Here is a 19,842-nt window from a genome sequence, read left to right on the forward strand (position 1 = left end):
GGAGGTATTCAGATAGGATTTAGAACTAGACAGTCCTAGGCCAGCGGAATGCAGCTTTGAACACCAGTTACTGGTCCTCTATGCATCACCCTCCTGATGCCAACTGACAGGTTATCCCTTCCCCCTCCATTTGGAGTACGCAATACCGTCTTGAGCGCAACAAGCGAGGTGGAAGACCTGCCTAACCAATCAAGCCTTGTTACGTGGACAGGCGATAGAGATAGCAGCGGCGGGGTGTTGGGTAACGGGTCGTGGGGGCGGTTGCACTATGTGGGTAGTCCCAACTTCTGACGATGTCTTCGGTTGTCATGCACATAGTCTATACTCAGTGTACGTAGCATAGCAGCAGAGATGGTTATGTATTACAAACCTGCATAATATTGTTACCGGTAGCAATGTAACAAACCCAAATCAGGAACCTGCCAGCCTCCAAGGCAGGGGAGCATTTCATCAACACTTAAGTCTCACAAGTTGTCGGACCTGACAACTTTCCTTGACTTTGATTGGCTGAGAAGCACAGTTCAATGATAATTGTATAATGCATACTATATTGGATAAAACATCCTTTCATTAAAAGCTCCCAAATTGTTAAGAATTTCTAAGAATCACCTTGTTGTTGCAAGTGGCAGCCATCAAATCAGTACAAAAAATGTATGTTGGTTTGGTGACTGGGTGCAGGCTTTTGTGAGGGTGCTGGAATCATTGTTTAAAGTATACACACAAAGAAAATTCACGAAAGTGATGATTATAGACAAATTATATATGAATGGAAAGGTCTTGTCTTTTTATACACAAATATGTCACTAAAAAGTCTTATCGATGTCGTGGAAATGCAAGAAATTAAATTATTAGAGACCATTCTAAGCCCCCCAGCCGCCCCCAGACCGACAGTTCACGCAGTGAAAACAGTCGAGAATAATGACGTCACACAATAATCGAGCTCATCATCCCTCTGTGCATAATACACTGAATCACCTTACTGACCTCTTCAATATCTTCCGAATTTACCGTTTTCTTCATGTAATGTGACATCCGAATTCTGTTTTCGACAACTTCAGACTATAAGGGAACCATAACTGTGTTATTTTGCCCGTTTTTTATTGAATTGTGAACTGGAAAGATCGATTTTGTCCACTCGACAGTCTTCGTTGTGTTGCTCTACTAACTATTGAAAAACTCCAAGCTGCACGGTCCCATTCACTTGCTCCCGATGCATGTTGCAGGCTACGCTGTTTGATCCAGTCAAAAGTCAAGGTAAGCATGTTTGGAAACTGTACTTGTTCTGACGATGCATTCAGGTCAGATGACAGATACAGATCTGATATAAGTTTAGAATCATGCATTTTGGCATAACTACTATTAAAATTAAAAAGTTTTTATTTTAGAAATAATGTTTTTGTACAATTCCACCCAAGGCAAGGGTTCATTACATGCCGCCACGCACAGAAAAATCAAGCCATAGAAGTCGTGTGTTGTGGACCCAAGAAGTGAGATCCCAGACGCCTCCAGGCTAAGCACGCGCGACCCACTAGTTAGAAATCCACTGCCAAACGCGGTTCGTGGTGCGGGGTTAGTATACTTAATACGTGTGAGTGGCACAATTCCAGCAGATTTTTTCTTCAGATTTCTAAAACTGGTCAGGACTCAGGCAGGCAATTAAATTTTTTAGGAGCACTGAGTGGTATGGACCATGGCTGAAAATCTGCTGTTTCAGAGGAATGTTTAAGTTTTTATTATACACAGAATTATATCACCATGATGCCGATGTCATGAAGCCAGACAAATTTTCAGCAGTGATTACCCTGATTCCTGGCCAAAATCACTCACACGTATTGCGAGGTTAGTATTAGTATACTACTAGTACGTATTGCGAGGTTAGTATTAGTATACTAACCACGAACCGCGTTTGGCAGTGGATTTCTAACTAGTGGGTCGCGCGTGCTGGGATCTCACTTCTTGGGTCCACGACTTCTATTGCTTGAATTTTCTGTGCGCGGCGGCATGTAATGAACCCTTGGGTGGGCCAAAATTAGAGTCTGGTGTTTCTTTCTGATTAGAGTGTTGCTGCATATATGTATGCGTAATGCCTTCAACAATGAAGATAAATGCAATCTTTGTAATGACACAGAGACTCAGAGAGCACCGTACCTCAAGTGATGTTCGTGTAGTCTCCACTTCACTACTGGAGTACTGCTACAGCCTACACTACGCTACACACTTACCCGGGTAGGTGTGGCGTACATGTACGGTAGTGTAGCGGTAGTGAAGTGGAGTGGGGCCTACACAAACATCACTTGAGGTAGAGCACCAGTGTTCTGAGTGGAACTTTTCAGGTGTCTAAACCTACTATCATTTGTTGTTGACCGGGAATTACATGCCACCGCACGTCATCAATCATCACGATAATTAAATTCATACTTTGATTTGATTATTTAAACTATTTCTTTTTTTCTCTCTTCTACACACAGATCTGCACAATTGCTAACTCTGGTGACTTCTGGTCTCTGCTTGCTACCTCAATCTGGGAGATTCCATCATGTCCTTTTACTATGATTTGGATATAGCCATTTTTTTCTTCACTCTTTCCAGGACCTACGGTTTGCAAGTTGTGGAATGATAATGATACAAAAGAAAAAATTTCTTTATCAATCTTGGAAACAATTTTGAGCACAGTTTTGGAGAGAACTAAGAAATTTTACTCGGACAGGAATACAGCTTGTCAAAAATAATAACACACAATTTAAAACGAAAGAACAATTTTAATGTTACTAGGGCATTTTGCGAGAAATGTTATACTCAATCACACGTCCCAAATCAAGGGAAAGTCCTTTGATTAAACATGTAGTTGAATTGCGATTGCAACTCGACCTTATTACGCTTGAATTTGAATTTAAGACTTACGCTTGATTTGCAATTGAACATAAGTTTCTTGCAGTGCCCCATAATTATGTTTTGTTATCAGATATTTAACGTGCTGATTTTTCTCGAAAGGTATAATATATTTGTCCTTTTAAACGGTATTTGAATATGGGTACGCCTTTTATTTGTTTTCCACAATATTTATTGCATGTATGAACAGAAGTGAAATATTTATTGTGAAGCACTGTGAATGTTGTGTGATGGTTCATCATCAGACTGAAAGCCTGGTGGATGTGAGGAAGTGGCCTGGATGAAAGAAAAGTGAACATGTGTCCAATTACTGATTTGCATATTCTAAGACAATTTTGTTTCTGGATAAATTTTGCTATGCATTCCCTACATTAAGAGTAAAGGAGAAGTCCACGCAATCAAAAATTCATTTGAATTTAAAGAAAAATAACAAGATATTGCAGGAAATTTCATAAAAACTTTGATTCAAATTTATATAATTACTATTTTAACAGTTCCGTAAATATAACCTATTGTGATCAGATGAAGAGTTTCCTATCGTCAAATCTGCAAAGAATAAAAAACAAAATGCCACAAAAAATAGAAACGAATGTGATGTGAGTGACAACTCTAATTTGCATATCATTGTTTTGTGTATATGACTGTTTTGAGTAAAAACAACAAGGGAAATCACTCTATTCAAATAATTTTTAGTTGATGTGGACTTGACTTTTAACTCTACCCCTCCCATCCCAAATAAGAGTAGAAATAATCTAATCAAGAACTTGAAAATCAAAAGCAGCAATTAAGAAGCAAGATTTGATAAATACAGGTCTGAATAGAATTTCACAAGAAAATAAAAAGAGAAAAAAAAGATGGGTAGGGACGGGGAAGGAATAAAAAAAAATACCCAGAAAAAAAAAATCCGAGTTTCGAACCAGGGTCCTCGCACATGACAAAACAATGGCCAACGCATTTGGCCACAGACCATCGCCCTAACAGGAAGGCATTTTTAAGATATATGAAAGAAAGTCCGCTCGCCGCTGTTTCCTAATAATGCTTCGGCAATTCAACTGCAATTTCAGTCATTTCGCGATGGATATTGCCGTGTTTTTTTTGTGATTCCTGACTTTGCTACTTAATGAAATTTCATAATTTTTGTTCAGTCATAAAGAAGAATGTCTATGCTTTATATTGACTATAACATTAATGTGACGCAAGTGTGATTTCTACGTGAAAATATGCTTTGTTTATTCACCTATATTTCTTGAAAAAAAAAAAAAATTCTAAGCTAAATATCGGTCACCAAAATACGTTAAATGTGCACTTTTTTTCACTGTTCAGTAAATTCAAACTTTTATCTATATAACAAGACCAATCTTAAGAGGAATAAACAATTCTAAGAGCAAAAAACGCTGATTGGAAAGATCGTCTCCAATGGGCTGCTGTCAGCTCAGCTGCTCACTGCTCATTGTGTGACGTCACTCAGCTGGAGCTCGCAAGAGGACCGGTGGAAGGCAGAAATATGGCATGAAAATAAATCATTTTTGAGAGCTGATTTCTGCAATCTCTGATCACTATTTTGAAAAGTGAAGTTATATATCTGATTAGTAATACTTCCCCTTTACAATGATGACCACATAAAGTCATTATAAAATACTTTTGATTCTTTGGATGTATACTTTAACAATTACCTTGTACAAAAAAATTCACTTAGCCTACACTATCAGATACTGATACAAACATTTTGTTAAAAATTGACTTTCATTTTTTCAGCAAGATCAGAAACCAATATTAACCCACAAACTCAGCGAGGCAGAGCAGCATGAAGCATTAATATGCGTTAAATTCCGTTTATCGGCTTCTGTGGTTGGTGTGGTTTGGGAAGTGTTGGAGCATTGTAATACCAGAGGGTAGATGGAGCGCATGGGAGAACCTTAGGGGCCACCAAATTGAATCACATGTATTTAAACGAACATGTTAAGATCATATGTATAGACAGATTCTAATTTAATGGTTCAGTTTTACAATTCATAGAGTTTTGGGTGATTTGGGGATTGAAAGAACATTATCAATGTTGCCTTCATCAGGCCAGAGTTTCAAAGACCATACTCTTAGCCATGTTCTTGAGGATTAGCTATTTCCATTTAAAACTTAATTCATTTAAGGACAGCATGTAAAACAATACAGTAACACAAATAAGCTACTTATCTTATGTTTTTTATATGTTCAACGTATCACACCTCTATTTTCTTTCTGCGACGTGCAATTCAATTTTTTTTACTACATGAGATGAAGCTGGTTCTATAGGTAATACTTATGATGCCTAACCAATACTAATCACCTAAGCAATAAAGGTGTTCTGTCAATACAATAGGTGATGCCATCAATCATGGGCAGAATAGGGACAAGATATCAAAGAGAACATAGAACTGTGACAGAGCCTTGATAAAAGATGTTGTCTCTAATCTCTGTGTCTTGGTGAATTCAAAGCTTTTGAAAATCAGATGAAGATGAAGATGATAAAAAAAAAGTAATTGAATCTGATGAGCATTCTAGTCCCTTTCTTTCTTCGGGGCGCACACCAACACGTTCGCGCGAAGGCGACATCCCCCCATTTTGATGAGACCAAAGTGCAGCGTGACCCTGTGAAGACCCTTACACAATAGCGGCAAGGATTGATATGATCAGTGTGAATAGATAGAAAGGCAGTGATCTCAGTTGTGATAAAGCTTATTGAGTGTTCTCCAGGAGTATTGTGGTGATGTCACGGCTTAATTAATGGGGTAGCCCTGTCTAATGGGGTCATAATTTCAATCTATAATCCCCTCATTCCTGCCTGCCACAGACAAACCCTCCAAAATTATGTATTCAGCTGTCTTGTGTTGAACAAGAACTGCTTGGGCTCTTCTCCTGCGGCAAGTTTAAGATTTTTTTCTTTTACCTCTCCCCTCTTCTCTCGTCATCTCGATTTTTCTACTTTAAGTAGATGGATGTCACTTTACCAATAAAGCCCATCCTATTCTGGAGGATGAGCCGTTTATGGCAAGGAGTATTTGGTCGTCACATCGGCAAGGCGGCTAACATCACAAACAGGAACCGTGAATAGGAGAGCGCAAGCAGCCTGGTTCGTGATGGAGCTCCGGGGCTCAGCGCGATGCGCCAAACGAGAACTCAATAGCAACGGGGGAGCGCAACAATAGCTTGTCTGTTTAGTCAATGCGACTAACAAGCAATAAATTTTTCTGCTGATGCCACCGTTGCCTTTTCTTTTCCAAACTCCATTCTCTTACTCCCTCTTCTTCTTCTTCATCATCAATCCCCTCTACCCACTTCTCTGTATATTATATACTGGCTTCAGGGAGTGTGTCATAATTTTACAATAGTGTTTGTATTGAACTTGAGGGAATAACAAACCGGTGCATGGAGGTGCATTTTTCATCGGCAAGATTTCTCCTCCCTTTTATTCAGCTAGGTGTCAGTGACATTCTTGCGTGCCAACCAGGTCCTGGTGAAGTCACTTGTACTTTCCTTCACCAAAACCCTGCACTCATTCCTCCACAACCTTGAGCAACACCAACAAAGAACTCTTCAACAAGCTCCCAACCATAAAAGTGACAACTTTTGTCTCAGCTTCATTCAAAGGCCCTCTATTTGCGGACATTCATTTTGTATCATTTGAACAATGACACAATAAAAGCCTTTTCATGGCAAAAGAGAGTGGAAGAGAGAGACTGGAAGTGGCTGAAAGAGAGGGTTGGGAAAGAAAAGATCCAAGTGAAAAAAATCTATCATATATCATAACTGCTGTGAAAGAATCTCTATTATTTCAGCCATTTTGAGTCACCAAGGCTACTCTTTTTATCTCGTTTAACTTGATTGTAAATACCGATAAATAAAAACAGACATTGCTCCAAGAAGTGAAGGGAGAAAACAGTTGCAATTTTGTGCAAACATTTTGAGGTGAACCTTCAAAAGAAAGCAAGAAGGCAACAAAAAAAGTTTAGCTTGACTGGGAGAAAAACGAAAGGTGGGCAGTAAAGTGCAGACTTGAAGGGTCATAAGCTACCGGAGGGGCTAAAAACACTGGGCAGCAAATAATGGTGTAGGGGGGATCAAAGGCATAATAGCACAGGTCTAATATATCCTGATAAGGAGTATAAAAAACATGTGAACAGTTAATGGTTATCATGAAAATAGAGGGTGGAAGAAATTCAGAAAGATTTAGAATTAAGATGTTATCAAGATCAAAGCTGGCCGTCTTTAAGCATTCCATTAATCTAGCAAATATGTTTTTAAAAAGCTTTAAAACACAATTTTCAATAAGAGAACCATTTTCAAGATTTGAAGAAATTAGAAAACTTACTGAAAAGATTCATCTTGGTTAAATGGATACCACAAAAGGGTCACAGAATAAAATGAAAGGAGACCAGAGTCAAATCATTTGTTGATTTTGTTACAAATTACCCCATCGCATTTTCATTTGTTTTACTTTTCATATAGGCACTATCATCTCTATTATTATTTTTATCACGATATACTAACCAATGCAACATTTTTTTTTCAGCCCCTCTACAATATGAGGAAGGCAATAGATACGTTTGGAATAAGGGGTGGTCGCAGAGTTGGAGGGGGTGGGGAGGGGGCTCTTTAAATTTTTTCACTATTCTTCTTCCTGTACTCACTATGAATGTTTACCTAACACTCTAGTGGTAAGTGTTTGAGGAAAGGATTAAAATACATTTACTGATAAATCAATGCCATAGACCGTGAAAGATGGACAAGAGGCAGGTTTTCTATGAACACGAAGTGGTTACAATTGAATGCTGGGTTTATTTTGCAGTTTCATTCCTTTCCTTCATTTTTGTTTTTTATTCCGAGATCAACTTTTCATTATTGATATGTTGACAGGTGCAGTGATCCAAGGGAACCAATGACTTTCAGCGGGAGCACTACCAAAGATGATAAGTTCATACAAGAAAAGAATATCGGACTCATTATTTGGCATAATAACTGATTATGAAGGATGATGATATAATCAATATGACACCAGGAAGAATTAAGGTAGCCTTGTTTGTCTTCTTTTTATGTTAACTGTCATCTATAATAATTGATTTCTAAGTGCTTTGAGCATTTTATTTCAATCTTATCTCACTTTCTTTTGCTTCTAAAATAGGCCTATACCCCCTAATAAACTAAATGTAATCAAGAAAAAAAATAGATACATAAGTACAGCAACCTTAAAAGTAGTCTGATAAAGATAATTTTCTTATGATAATACTAATTAAAAACAATGCCCTAGTTGTAACAATTTTCTACCTTCTTAGGGAAACAACTTAATAATTTACTTTTTTTTACACTTGAATAAATTTTCATGATATTTCCCATCTGACCTTTAGTGGTGTAAAAGTACAGTTTACAGAGCACAATTGTCATAATCTACATGAATTATCTATGGTACTTTGTACTTTCAACAACAAAATCATTACATTTGACATATTTTTAATAAAAAGTACATCTACATATTCCTTCTGTATTTTTCTTCTTACTTTTAACAATTAAATAATTCCATTTGACTTCATATTTCAAAAAGTACATCTAAGTGTACTCTATATAATTATACTTCTTACTTTTAACAATAAAATTATTACAATTTAATCAATATTTTAAACAATAATAAGCCATCCAGTATAATTGTGAAAGTACATTTATCTAACAAAAATAAAGAAACAGTTGGAAACATATGGCACCAAGTTTACCCAATTATTCACTATTCATTATTGAAAAAAAGTACATCTACGTGTACTCTATATAATTATGCTTCTTACTTTTAACAATGAAATTATTACAATTTACTTAATATTTTCAATAATAATAATCCATCCATAACAATTGTGAAAGTACATTTATCTTACAAAATAAAGAAACAGTTTGAAACATAGCATCAATTTTACCCCATTATTCACTTCAAATAGCACAACCATGTAGGATAACTATATGATTCTACTTCTTTACTTAACTACTCAAAGATACAGAATTACATGATATATCATCGAATCAGCCACTTTTCTCCATATTCTCCTCCATTAATTGACTCCTTCAAAGTAAGCCTCTTCAATCTGAGGACAGCAAGGCCAAAGCAGGTTTCAAATAATGATGTAGACATTGATAAGTCTGTGGCAGAGCACATTTTCCTCTTATGCCATAAAGTGCTATTGTTGAGGGTATATGTATATTCAGGACAAAAATGATTATGTAACCACCACTTATAGTGCATGGCACAGAAGAAAACATAACCCAAACTGGTCTTTCTTTCTAAGTCTCATTCATCTGAATCTCTTTCCTTGTATCTTCCTCCTTTCACTATCTTTTTCCTTTGCTACAATCATCACTTTTGCACTTCTTTCTTGATCATCCTCTTATTTTCTATATATTTTTTCAATTCATTAGCATCAATATCAGTAACATATACTTCAAACAGAAACTGGAAACTTAAAGGACAAGTCCACCCCAACAAAAAGCTGATTTGGACAGAAAGAGAAAAATCAAACAAACATAACACTGAAAATTTCATCAAAATCTGATGTAAAATAAGAAAGTTATAACATTTTAAAGTTTCACTTAATTTTTCAAAACAGTTACATAAATGCACATCCTGGTCAGCATGCAAATGAGGGGACCGATGACATCATCCACTCACTATTTCTTTTGTATTTTATTACATGAAATATTCTAATTTTCTCCTCACTGTCAAGTGATACAATGATTAATTCCTGCATGAACATGTGGAACTAGCATTGTTTAATACTATATGGTTCTGTCAAGTTGGTCCTTATTGTCAAATCTATAAAAAAATGAAATATTGTATAATTCAAACAATAAAAAACAAAAGAAATAGTGAGTGATGGACATCATCGACCAACTCGACTAGTTGTGCATATCACTGTTTTGTGAAAAATAAGCGAAATTTTAAAATGTCATAACTTTCTTATTTAACATCCGATTTTGATGAAATTTTCAGCACTATGCTAGTTTGATTTTTCTCTATTTATTCAAGTCAGCGTTTTCCTGGGGTGGACTTGACCTTTAATAGGCCTACTAATGGTAAATGCTGACCTTGACATATCCACCTACCATCAAAATCAAGCCAGGGCTATAGTTTCATGTAGTAATTCTTTTCATTATTCGCAGTTCAGAATTCTGCAATATCAATCGAGTTATTCTCCAACAAGATCACTCTCATATCTCCTATAGGCTTGTATCTGAAATCTAGTTAAAAATAATTTATTGCCAGAAAAAAGGTTTCTAAAAAGAGTTTATGACTTTACATAAAATCTCATACAATAACGGCATACACAGTTAAATGCCGTTTTATATCTTTATACAATGCTGTCGTATGAACCTTAAAGTAGTTGTGTTAACATGCATACAACATCTTACACAACAAAGTTTAAATCTCAATACTTACTTCTCAATAAATTGAGCAAGGTTGTTCAAATTATAAACTACTGTAAGGTTCATATAGTTAACAGCGTTTATACTGTGTACACGTAGGCCTATATTTCTCACAGAACGCAGGCTAATGTTTGACCATCGCCATTTCTTTATACTGTGAACTTCCAGCTAGCTTTGAAGTAGTAATAGTGTATAACTTCTAGACTCTATTTTAATGACCCCTGTTCCTCTTCTTAATTTGTTTCTCAGCCTTCTTCAGATATCCTGTTTGTCCACTCTGATTGACTGCTTTTCCGTTACCTTCCCAGAATGCTCCTTGCCTGGCTAGCCCAGAGGAAAGATGGTAAGAAATTATTTAAACAGCATGCCAATGTTTCCCTCTCTAAATTACTCTTTTGTAATGTCATGTCTCTTTCTCCAGCCAGCCTAATCTAATTAACGATTTAAGGATGTTTCTTTCCTGGGGACCTTAATTATATAATTGGGTATTTCATTAAGTTGCTATTAGCGATTAATAAATATTGCAAATCCAGTTCACAGATATTGATTGTTGCTTAATCAGGCAAGCTTTGTTAAACTTTATCAAGTTCAAATTTTATTCAAATAGTATGTATAAAATTTAAATACTGATAGTAGGCCTATACTCCAAGATTATCATAACATAATTATATCCAGTGGATAAAAACAGATCAATGGCAGGTAGAAAGAAGGAGTTCCAAAAATGGGCCTCCTCAGCAATTGACTGCCCTATGAATTATCAATAGAGATCAGAGAACATTAGAAAATTAACAAGCTGACATTACAAAGTGAATGCAAATGAAGATGTTAACGGTTTATAAATGACATAGAAAAAGTCACTTCAAAACTCACAAAGCAGAAACAAAACCCTTATACCAGCAATTTTCCTCAAAGCGGCTACCCTCTAGGAGATATAGTCCCCTAAATTACGCCATACAGCAATTTAGTCATTCGGGCCAATGCTCCGAGTCCTCACACACAACATGCTAGCATTAGCCGTCTACGAGAACACGACAGCCTTGGCAGTAATTCCCCGAAAGCCGACTTAAAAGCTTTGTGCAGTGAAATTGAATCTCTAGTATCACGGAGACGGGCTCAGTTAGCAGGGGGACCTGCTTATGTTAAGTGTTGTTGTGTCATTGGACTACATCTCTCCGTGTATTTACTCTCCAACGTGGCTGCTTTCATTAAAAAGAGATTCAATAATTCTGCAAGTGTGGAAACTCGATATCCTATCAATGTCTATTCATGCACAATCCATGCACAATAGTGGAAATAATAAAATCCCTGGCATGAAATATCACAATCATTTCATCATATTAAACTACAACAAAATAGCCATCATAAATAATAGCCTTGCCTTCTCCATTGCATCAAATTAAATAGATACTTGGAAACTTTTATGGGGTTCACCTAGCCAAAATAATCAAAAGATTTTTTCAAGATTTGGCGTAACAATACTAGTCGTTAAAAAGATAGGGCATAAAATTTACTAATCAATCATTTGCAGGGCATTCATATCTATTGCCTGGAAGGATTAATTTCCTTTGAAAAATGATCAATATAAATATGGTTGCAGGAAAGGGATACTGTAATCATATCTGTCCAAGGTGGAATTTATAATTTTTGCTTGGTACTAAGATAAAGAATGGAGGATCATATTTCAAAATAAAAAAATATTCAATAATGTTTGAAACTAAATATGTTTTATTAGCTTAAATTTGAATTTAAATTCCTTCATTAATTGGCATATATGGAGTGTAAGGGCACAAGATATATTCAATTAAACTCCAATTAAACTGAGGCACAGTTTAACTAACAATAAAAATTTAATAGGGGTCATATCTCTCTATTTCCCCCATGGATCTCTAACATTAATGGTGATAACAACAGCCACAGAAGTTACAATAGAGTCATGCAAATATACTACGCTGAGCTGTAGACAGCGTGACCTAAATGCCAATGTATATGGGATTGTGATGCAGTCGGCCAATGGTTGTTTGAATACACCCGCTGCAGCGGCTGCCAGGGGTCGAGACCGCGGAAGCCGAGCCAGCCGTCATCGCTATCACAGTGTGTACACATTAACACTGGGATTGTAGCAAAGCTGGAAAAATAAGACTATTGGGATAGCTGGGGTTGGAGAGGGCGGCCCCAATGCACGTGCTCGGGGGAAGCTGCCTGCTGCTGAGCTACTGCTTCTATTGTTGTCCTTTCAGCCTGGGACTTGAGGATAAACTCCAGAGGCTCTGGAAGTAATCACAGATTTGGGCAAAGCAGATCGAAGTTGAAGCCTTCTTCTTTTGAAGAAACTGAGAAACTGATAGGTATGCCTGCGACGTATCATACCCCCAAGAAAAAAATAGAGGGTTGAAATGGTCTGGGGACTAGGCTATAAGATCCTGTTCCTCCAGGAATATTTAGCACTTGAAACTGATTTTATGGTAGAGATTGTATTTTGTTTCCATAATCAACTAAAAGGTTATTTTAAAACATAATGATTCTCTCTGATTGCTCAACATTTCATTTTAAGTGTCATATTATTTTCTGATGAAGTGTCTTTTTATAAGGAAAGTATCATTCTGCATTATCACTATTTTGATGGTACATTTGAGCACACATCCTTTTTTTTAAAAGGGGGGGGGGCAGGTGGGTGTTAAATCTGAACTGTAGGCAACCAAGTCAAAGACTGCAAGGAATAAATTTGTCAGTGTCTATAAGGCAAATAACAAAAAAAGAGGAGATGACTAGTCATTCAAATCAAAACAAAAGTTCAGTCTTCATCTTATTTTGTTGCTCTATAAACAATATAAGGATCTAATCAAAGCAGATATCATCATCGCCATCACCCATCCCTCTTTCCTTTAATATTACAAAATCTTCTGATATCACAGCAGGACCAGACGCAAGACATTTTTCTTTTTACATCCTAAACATTTCCCATTTGTTTTGTTTAATTGGTTATTATGGTTGAAATTCACCTTGAGCCATGATCATTAATTTACCTGGCTCGGCGCAATCCCATCTCACCTAATCAAATTTGGAAGTAACACACAACATATACATGTAACCCAGGTAATTGAGGTATACCATAATTAGCCTTGGCGGTAAGATGGAGTCTGGCCGTCTCAACTACCTTTCTGTCCATATTCCTGTGTTCATTCATACATTTTATGCACTTTCTCAAGTCTACATTCTTAACCTAATTATAGATCTTAACCAAATACGTTTTTAAAGTCATCATTTTTAATATGTATATTTCAACAAGCATACACCTGTACCCACGTCAAGATTGAAAGTAAAAAAAAAATCAGTGAGATACAACTGACATAATTTGCAACATAGAGAAAGAATTTTACATATACTGTTTTATGAAAACAAACAAAAAAATTTCTTCAATGGTATGGATGATTTATCAGAATTCATGACTTTAGAGCCTAGATGTCATATTTTCTTGTAGACAAAATAAGTAGGCCTATATAGCAGTTCTGATCCATACCACCTCAAAAGATGAATGATGAATTTCTATTTAATCATCATTATAGATTTTCCACATCAAAAAGGTAACATCTACAGTCAGTAAGCACAGAAGGCTATGATGCGAGGGAAACTGGCAATGAGCAAGAAACTGCTTTAGGATTAACAGAACGTGATGAAACAGACAAACAGCAAATGGATGACACGTGAAAAGGAAGACCAAAGAGGCATAGGAAAAGAAGAAACCCCTTTCTTGTGAGGCACAGTTTGACTCTGAGTGACTCACGATTCTTATCGCCATTCTCAAAATGTCTAGGAGAATGTCTTTCTCCAACTTGTCTTTATTTACAACCCATAGTGGCACACGAGGAGAAATTCGTCAACCTCTTCCTTTATCTCATAACCAGCAACATGCATGAAAATCTTGAAAAGCTGGCAACTGAAAGCAGATACCGCGAGTCAATATCTGTCTTGAGGTCTGTGATCATCCGACAAAAGGTTGTTGAATTATTTATCTAGGATAGCTGGCTTAGTGTAAATTTGACATAAATATAGTTTTAAATACCCCAAGCCTCGGAGGAGGTGTGGCCATTATGGACAAGTAGGCAAATGCACGACTGCAAGGAAAGCCAGAGTGTGGATGAATATGGACGAGATGTAACGCAAGCGCCGTATTCTGAGATAAGCATTCGTGGCTTGGCGCGAAATGCGAGTGGGTAGTTTAAAGAGCACGATCTGAATGGATCGCGTCTTCCAGTCAGCTGTACTTCTGTAAAGTTATATCATTTCATAATTTTCTCATCTTTGATCATTTATTAAAGTGTGAGTATTCTGAGGTGGTTGTGAGCCGAGAGTGTCATAGTGCAGTACAAAGCGGAAATGGGTTGAGAGAGAAAGCAAGTTTGACGCAAAGAAAGTAGAGAGGATATAATGCCTGAATATGTCATTCTGATTTATATGACGCAAAGTATTACATGCGTCTCCAAGACCATTATCAGGGGTACATAAATATGCTTCCTTTTTTTTCTTTTTTTACAACACAAAGTCACATCAAGTATTCTCTTGCATTTCTCTCTTCTACTATGAACAGAGAAAAATCTTGGGAATACCTTCAAATTCAAACATTCTCTACTTACTGTTTATCAATCTATTAAAATCATTATCAACAAGAATACTATGGGGGTAAGGATGATACACAAGAATGTGAATAAGGAATTTCTGATTGCTTGGAGTTCATAATCAATTCAGGAAAACAATTGTTTTCTCCAAGACCACACTTTCAATGGTACAAAACAAGTCCTCACAAATTTCTGACTAAAAACAACTGATGATTCTCTTGAAGAAAAGCTTTGTTTCATTCTTTCAATGATGCTGTTTAAGTTCAGCGGAAATAATGTGATTAGACAGATTGACATGTCTGTCATTTCAGTGCATGTATCTACAGTTTACAGTCCATTATTATTTGTATCGTCATAGTATTTGCCCGTAAGCATGGCCGTGCAGATGATCCCCGTTCTGGAGTGACATGGTACTCCGAAAACCCCCTCAGAGCAGACGGCTGAATTGTGGTGGACCACAAAGACAAACTAAAATATGCTAATAAAGAGCCCTTACCAACTGGATGCCTAGTACCATTTGAGCAAAGTGTTTCTTAATTCATAATTGTATTCTTCCCCATACTAAATAGACTCACATCTCAGCCCTTCACTGTAGGGCTGGATGTGAAGTCGGCAGCGTTCTTTTTTTCATCATCGTCGTCGGTGGCGTTAAATGGAGAAAGGGAATGTTACGCTAAGCCGCCAAGCTTACAGTGTAGCGGGAGCTGAGTGAAGGTAATTTCAATGTCTTAAGCAAACACTACCAACCAACCACCCCCTCCCTTCTCTCTTTCTCTCTCTCTCTCTATCTTATTCCTCTTCTTTTCATCCATCATAAAAGAGGGAGAAGTATTCATTTTGATCCACAAAGGCAACGAAGCAGCCAGCTCCAATTAGGGTCATGTCCAAATGTACCAATCAGCATTACCATTCCTGACAGTTCTAAGCCTATGAGCAACATCTTCGGGTGGTTGTAAGAGAGAGAGAGAGAGAGAGAAGGTGGGGGAGAATAGAGGATACATAGAATGGAAGACAGAAAGAGAGAGAGAGAAAGAGAGAGAATGTGAAAGAGAGAGAGAATGTGAAAGAGGGAGAGAGGGAGAGATTTTTACAGAGGTGGAAATTTGGATGAAGACTGGGGAGAGCACAAGAGACGTCACGGGGGGGGGGGGGGGGTCCTTAAGGACAATAGTTCATGTCATTTAAAAAACACAAGAGGCTTTTACTATCATTTACTAGTCTCTAGACAAAAAAAGAGACCCGATACCTTAGAATACAGACTCCATGCAAAATTATATTTTTTTATCCTTATGCACAAGAAAGATAACTTTAAGAAGGAGTAAGAAAACAAAGCCAAGTTATGAACAAAAGAATATGCAACTCAATGTTTTTAAAGAAATATGCTTTAAAAAATAAAGTTTTTCTTTACTTACAAAGAAAATCCCCCAAAAGTTCAAACAATATCCATACAAAGTAGAAATTAATATTGACACAATGCAATATAATAATAAAAATGGAATGACTTTTTTACTAAATAAATTAAGTAACATCAGGGTACTTTCCTTTTAAATTCAAAGAAAGACTTGTCTACATGAATTTTCAAGCAACTTCAATCTTAATATGTCTACATTATATTTAACAAGTCAAATGGATATGAGTGATTCAGAGAGCGATATGTCATATCCAATATGATTCCTTAGACAATTCCTTTTACCACTGATTGCACATGATTATACAACCGCAACTTACATTTACCACAAAATGGGACCAAAAAAAAATGTCATCAGAATTTACAACAAACTGCATCTGACAAGTCGAACAGACAAATCCTTGGAAAGTCATAAAAATCATCTTGATCTATTCATATTGAACTGTACTTTGAAAATCAAGGAGTAAAGATGACATTGTTCAAAGTTTCTTGCTAATAGGGGGGAGGGGCAAATTAATAACCAGAAAAAAAAGTTACTTTGTTCAAAACAAATAATATCACAACTACTGTGTCAAAAATGAGCATTTGCATCCTTTGGCAGGGGGTTATCTAACAATTGCCACTCTCCATCCAGGTGTGGTAAATGGGTACCTCTTACAATGAATTCCTTGCAAACCTTGAGCACCTGAAAAGGTAGTGGTGCTAAAGCTGGGGTAGTCGTGCACTGCTATGCGCTATTTAAATGTTGCATATCATTTCATTGTCATTATCATTTTTCAAAACAAAAATTTATATAACTCCCAATTAGATCAGGCATGACAGTTTCGTAGCTCATTCTAAATAACTGTTAATTTTATCAATAAACAATTAAAGGTGAAACTAATAAAGACATACATGGGTCCTATGAACCTTATACAAATGTCGTACAATAAAAACAATAATGACAGGAGGCTTCACCATCTGATTAAAATATTCAAACAAGCTGTCAGAAAAAGATAGCTTGTTATGGGTATGAGTTGTCATTTCAGACAAATGTTAAAAATTAAAAGCAAATAGATTAGAAAGAGAAATTTTTGCAAAGCCTCTATTATGCATATTTTCATAAGCAATGCAATTTAAATTTTTTGAAAAAAAGTGGAAGTGAGTAAACTGTGAGGTTGACATTGTGCAAACGAAACTGAAGTAGGTCCCGAAAGAACCACTAGCTCTCAATGCAAGACTTCTGGGGCCTTTTTCATAAAACTTGTAATAATAATAACTTGAAATTACTGTTTTAAGCTACGGAAATCAATCAATTTGATCGGCTGATAGAAAACTTGCTGTAGAAATTGGACCTTTGTTGTTATCACGAGTCTTGATGAAACGGGTTGTTGCCAATTGAGGATGCCACGAAGATCACAGATCCTCCGCAAACCAGGAAGAGGGGAAAGGAACGCACGCACACACACAATAGAGGGCTCAGGAGTATATGTCTCGGAAGCAAAGACGAATATTGCTAGTGACATTATATCTTCCTGTGGGTTGGGCACTACTCAAATTGGCAAAGCAATGGCTTCTGCTCACTCCTCTTCTTCTCTACTATTCACCTAAATTGACTTTTATTTTTTTCAAAAATGCAGGACTTTACCCCCTTCTTTTTGCTGAATAATTTTTGCTCAGTCAGGCAGAATTCAAGCAAATTTTGGGATATGAATAATATATGAAATAAGCAGCAAACTTGTAGATTCAAAAGATAGGGGGGGGGAATGATGAAATTCATAATGCTCACTTCACTGTACTATGATAAATCAAGAAATGTTTTCTGCAAGTTGAAGAAATGGATGGGTAGACATGCTCATAGTGGTGGGATTAATTTGGGGTTGTTGTTGTTTTGTTTTTAGTCAATACTTGCTCCCCATCTGGTTCTCTTGATGAAGTCAGTCTTTTCAATAGGTAATCAGCTATTTTCTCAAGAAAAGCCATAAAAATAAGGGCATTTCATCTATCAAAAATGACAGTGAATAATGTAACTTAAAGTTGACATTTCATCATGTGAAATTGCACAACAACCAAACTAAACTTTCTGGGTTTTTTTTAACTTGCGATAATTTTCATATTTTCAGCACTTTGAGATATTTCTGAGTATATCAATGATTTTGCAGAGGGGGGAGGGGGAGGGGGAGGGGAGGTGCTTAAGGCTTATTGTATTGTATATCAGGGATCTAGACCTATGCTTTTCTCTAGATGAAAGGCAACAACCAATTCAGTAGTGTACAAATTTGAAGTTCAAGCCTGCATGATTCAAGAATGATGATTATTAAAAGTAAGAATCGCTAATTGAGGGATTTTGGTAGAGTGCGAGTCACGTTGCAAATTCTCATTAGCCACTACCATGACTACATGGTGGATTTATACTCAAGGAGAAAAATAGTTTCCCGCTTCTAATTATCTGGAAAAAAAAATAATGGGAGTCATATTCCTTTGAATTTTTATATAACAACTTACCCAGTGAAGAGGTCGTCGTTTTCCACCACTTTCTTCCAAAAAACCTCCATGTTTGTTTGCTTTTGTGTCTCAGTCTATCCACTGAGCTGATGTGGAACACAGTTACCCACAAAACAAATAGGAGCGCCAAGTAGATAATGGAGATAAATGCAGTATCATGTGAAAAAAATAAAACCTAGGCTATGATTTGTCTTACAAGTCCAGAAAAGCGGATGGTAATGGTGGGGTGTTTACAGCTACAGCTGATTGGTCTAAGGAACACTGATTGTATTGGAGGACAAGAGAAAGTATCCAGCTTATGATGCATGCAGTCCTCGTGCCGTGGAGTCCGTCTTGAATATAGAGGTATGCCACTGTTGATTGAAGGTTTATATTGGGAGGAGCTGGTGATGAGGAATGGATGAAAATAAGAGTGAACGTCCTCCTGGAGTAGGTAGCAACTGCTTCTATCTATTTACAATCCATGTGCTATACATGCAGAGAATCACGTCTAGACCTTCACTATCGAAGCTAAGCCTGCTAAGCTGACTGACTGTATACTGGCTGGCTAGATGTGTTTCTTGCAAGGGTCCCACTCAACGTTATGAGAAGCCAAACAAGACCCCGTAACGGTGACACACAGGCAAGGAGCGCTCGCTCCGTTCACCACGACGCTTTGCTTATTTATTGCTCTCGCCTATAGCCTCCAGCAAAGTACAAAGGCAGAACAGAGGCTGACTGGCTGAGCAGGCAGGCAGGGAGGCAGGCTGGCTGGCTGGCTGGTTGGATGCTGGGGCTACTATTAATGGGGACTCAGCAAAGAATGCATGCTTTATCTGATCTTATCCACAATTCCTTCTTGCAGCACTTCAACCTAGAATCAAGAAATGGAAGATTTTCTTCTGGTTGTCTCTGTATCCAATTCTTTTCCTTAACCCTCCCAATAAAAAACAATAACACCAGAGTGGTGTGCACATGCACTGTCCGACCGGTCGCAATTGGGACGATTGTAATCAGCTCAGCCAGGGCAGAGAG

This window comes from Lytechinus pictus, chromosome 7 (assembly GCF_037042905.1).
Source record: "Lytechinus pictus isolate F3 Inbred chromosome 7, Lp3.0, whole genome shotgun sequence".
NCBI lineage: Eukaryota > Metazoa > Echinodermata > Echinoidea > Temnopleuroida > Toxopneustidae > Lytechinus > Lytechinus pictus.